Source organism: Pongo abelii, chromosome 2, assembly GCF_028885655.2.
Source record: "Pongo abelii isolate AG06213 chromosome 2, NHGRI_mPonAbe1-v2.0_pri, whole genome shotgun sequence".
In the NCBI taxonomy this organism is placed as follows: Eukaryota; Metazoa; Chordata; class Mammalia; order Primates; family Hominidae; genus Pongo; species Pongo abelii.
Window position 1 is genome coordinate 17,799,921 of NC_085928.1, and position 4,542 is coordinate 17,804,462.

The 4,542-nt window shown below is 45.6% G+C and overlaps 1 pseudogene; it reads right to left on the minus strand.

Annotated features, from left to right (window-relative positions):
• Window positions 1-2,642: 2,642 nt before the first annotated feature.
• LOC100447402 (prostate tumor-overexpressed gene 1 protein-like) lies at window positions 2,643-4,076 on the minus strand (annotated as a pseudogene).
• Between the last annotated feature and the right edge of the window lie 466 nt (window positions 4,077-4,542).

Below are 4,542 nucleotides of genomic sequence, written 5' to 3' on the forward strand. Positions count from 1 at the left end.
TGCATTCACAAAAGCAATTAAAATCATGAGAGAAAGGATATGTGACATTTTGAGGATAGATCCAAGAAGTTTAGCATATTATATTGGGAGATCCAGATGGGGAAAAAGGCACATAGAAGGAAAAGCAACATAAGAAAGGAGAAAAATTTTTGGACCAAGAAATACCTGAATCTACAGATTAAATGGATTCACCAAGTTCCAGGCTTGATTGATAAATTCACACACACACACACCCCCTTAGCAATATTCTGGAAAGATTCTGGAACTCTAAGGAAAAAAAGAAATCTTTACAAACTTTTCCACTCAGAGAAAATAAATTGCCTTATTAATTATAATGCAAACAGAATCAGACCTCTTGTGCATCGGCAGCACCTAGAAGTTAGTGGAGTATCTGCAGACTTCTGAAATGCAAGGACTCCGACTCAAGAATTTCTTGACCAGCCAAAGAATCATTTAGTTGTCAGAGTGATAGGAAGAAATTATTTGTAGGTATGTAAGAAGTCAAAGACTAATGCCTACATTTTCCCACCTTAAGAAAATACTTAAGAAGTGACTCTAGCCAGATGATAGATTAACCATAAGAGAAACTACAAGATGATAAAGAAGGGAAGAAATGGTAGTGATACAGGAGCTGAAAACAAATTATTTAGGCAGTTGGTGAGGGTAATAGAGTCCTCGGTGAGGTTTCACTTTTAACAAAAAACAGCCCCAAAACCATTTCTTTTCTAACAAACAGCAGCCAGTAAAATCAAGCTGCAGACATAGATAAGCAAGCTGGAAGCTTGCACAGGTTAATGCTGGCAGCTGTGCGAATAGGAAAAGGCTACTTGGGGGCCAGGCATGTTCAGCATGGAAGCTCCATCTTCCATTTTCTTTGTCACCATGTGTGCAGTAAAGAAACAGGGAACATGATGACAGCCAGGTAGAAAACTCATTTGCATAATAAAATATTAGGGTGCAGTGGCCAGCCTCTTCGGATGCTATACAAATGGCACACCTGGTCCAACCAATTCTCTGCACCCTACGTAAATCAGACACCACCTCCTCAAGCCCATCTGTAAAACCAGCTGCATCTTGCCATGTTCCGGGAGATCCGTTTGGAACCCCCTCCCTCTGCACAAGGGAGCTTTTCTCTTTTGCGTATTAAACTTTCACTCTTAAACTCACTCCTTGTTAGTCCATTTTCTTGATTTCCTTGGTGTGAGGCAATGAACCTGGGGTATTATCCCAGACAAACAACACTGCTTCTGTAGTGAGCAACAAAATGTCGAACAAATAAATCAATATAAAGACATATATAGACAAAATATATCTAGATAATTACAGACGGAGAATGTATAAGTGCAGATATGAAACAACGTAATAGCTAAATATATGAAGCAAAACCTGTAAGAAATAAAAGAAGAATTTGATTAAATAAAATTATATTGGAAAACTTTATTTTTTTTTCAGAATTGGATAAATTTGGTATATAGCAAATGTGGGATGGCATAGGAATTAAATAATATAATTAATAAACGATGTGGTATCTATGTGTAAGATCTAACATCCCTTGAACAACAAGAAAACATGTTTTCGTATCGATAGAATATTTACAAAAGTCAGTCATATTTGACCAAGAAGAAAACCTTAACAGACTCTAAAAACCACATTCCTTGATTTCAGCCAACAGATTGAAAACAAATAATGTGAAGATAGCAAGAAACCATACACAGAAAAAAAATTTTTAAATTATAAAATATCTATAAAGCAATGAAAAAGAGAACACTTTTTACCAAGATCCAAATGACACAGTGGAAATTACTCAGAAGAAAACGTGTACCTTAAAGTTTTCTTAAAATAATATTAAAATAATATTAGATTTCATTTCAAGAAATTAGAAAAAAAGAGCAACAAAGTCAATTTTTAAAAATTAGAAAGAGAGCCGGGCACAGTGGCTCATGCCTGTAATCCCAGCATTTCGGGAGGCTGAGGTGGGCAGATCACGAGGTCAAGAGTTTGAGGCCACCCTGGCCAACATGGTGAAACTCCGTCTCTACTAAAAAAAATACAAAAATTAGCCGGGCGTGGTGGCAGGCGCCTGTAGTCCCAGCTACTCGGGAGGCTGAGGCCGAAGAATCGCTTGATCCCGGAAGTGCAGGTTGCAGTGAGCTGAGATCGCGCAACTGCACTCCAGCCTGGGCGACAGTGAGACTCTGTCTCAAAAAAAAAAAAAAAAAAAAAAAAAAAAAAATTAGAGGATTTATAAAGACAAAAGCTAAAATTAATTTAATAGAAAACAGTAGAATGTACAAATAAATACAAAATCCTTTGCCAAAGGTGAAAAAGATCCGGTCTGATTAAGAAAAAAAACTGAGCAAAAGTAATAAAATTAAGAATTCTGTAGAAAACTACAAATGAGGAGAAATTAAAAGTATAATAAGAGAAACCCATAGCAACAAACTGGAATCCTAAAGAAAATAGCTGATTTCCTAGTAAAAATACAAATTACCAAAATTGACTCTGAAATAAGGATAGTATAAATAGAACAAGTAGCACAGAAAAGTTTGGAATTGTCCTTAAAAGTCTTGCATTGGGAAAGATCCCACGATTACATGGGTTCACAGCTGAGTGTTAGTTGACTTTTTACTGAATTCTTTTTTTTTTTGGTTTTTAAAAGGCTTTATTGGGGAAACGTACAGGGGTGAGGACCGTCCTTGGAGGCCTCAGGACGCCATCCTCCATGTTGCTGGGCAATCGAAGTCCCCAGGGGCCCCTGCTCAGAAGCGTGTCACCAGTCTCTGTGGGGGCCTCGTCTGTGACTCCTGGAGGGGCCCAGCCCGGGGTAGCCACTACCCTCCATTCCTTGCTGCTGCTGCTCCTGCTCCAGGTTCCACTGCAGGACCTGCTGCTAGTTGGCAATGACTCGCCGTATGCCGTTGAGGAAGTTGCCTTGGTCACGGAGGATGAGGCCGATGAAGATTTTCTTCTCAGAGGAGTATAGGAGCATAAGCACACGGATCTCGCACAACGCTTTGTAGGAAAAATGCACTCAGCCGGCGAAGCCATTGTCCATGATCTGGCACAGGCTCTTCAGCGTCTCCAGGTCCTTGGTGAAGTGGAACTGCACCAGGCGCGAGTTCCGCAACAGCAGCACAGGGTGGTCAGCAGCTGCTGCGGGATGAGCTGCATGTACAGCTTCCTCGGCCACTGCTCGGTCCTCAGGATCTCCCCCTGGTTCACGTAGACATGGGACGGCAGCCACCTCTTGGACCGACTTTTGGGCTCAGGCCTGGGTTCCTGCCACTCCATGACGCCGCTCCACGCCAGGAACTTGTTGACGATCTGGACTGGGCCTGAGTTGACACCACCAGGTCCCACTGCTTGCTTGCGGGTAGTGATGACCTGCCGAATGGCGCTAACGAAACCGCTCTGGTCGTAGGGGATGAAGCCCATGAAGATCTTCCTCTTGGAAGAGTACAGGAGCATGAGCACGCACATCTCGCAGCGGGAGATGTGGGGGAACAGCATGCAGCCCGCGAAGCCGTTGCCCATGATGCGGCAGAGCCCACTGAGCAAGCCGCAGTCTCTGTTGGTGAAGTGGAACTGTGCCAGCTGGGAGTTGCGGAACAGGGGTCCCAGCGTGCTCATTAGCTGCTGCGGGATCAGCTGCATGATCAGCTTCTGCTGCCACTGGTTGGGCTCCAGGTTCTCGCCTTGGTTCACGGAGGCTTGGCAGGGCAGGGTCCGCCTCAACTTTACAGTGGAGTCACAGTAGGGTCTGCGCTTCTCCTGTCACTCGAGGACGCCGCTCCAGGCCAGCAGCTTGTTGCTGAGCCGGTGCTCGCTCATGGCCAGGCCCCCGAGGGTGAGCCCAGGTGAGGAGGGACCGATGGGACCCAGCGCCCCGAAGACCCGAGCACCTTCCATGGGAGGAGCCGAGCAGGCCTGGATCTGCAGAGGCTGCGGGCCTTGGGGGCTGGCGGGCCAGGAGCGCGAGCCGAAAGCGCGCACTATGAGGGGCGCGCGGGGCGGCCGTGACCCCCGAGGGGGCCCCCGGCGCCGGAGCGGTACGGGGCCCGGCGCGGACGGACCATGGCGGGCGCGGGCCTAGCGGGCAGGGAGCTGCTACGGGCCACAAGGGGGGCTGCGGGCTCCATCGACTGAGGGGCGCGGGCTCGCGGCTTCGGGGAAGACTGGCTAAGCCGTACCAAGCACGGGGGACGCGCCGCCGGAGAGAGGTAGCCGCGGCCGAACCACTGCAACTTTTACTGAATTATAATGTTATTTTAAATGGTCAAAGCCTAGAAAAGAAAAAGGGACTTTCCTCGATTCATTTCATAGTTTAATATTAATATAGTTAACAGTTCATCTAATCTGCCAATGATTATAAAATTCACGTTATGTACCATTACACTTCTTAGCACTTAGAATTTTTATTTTAAGTTTACTGAAAGTACTGCTTTGGGCTTTTTTTTTTTTTTTTTTTTTTCTGAGACAGAGTCTTGCTCAGTAGCCTAGGCTACTGAGCCTAGGCTGGAGTGCAGTGGCGAGATCTCGGCT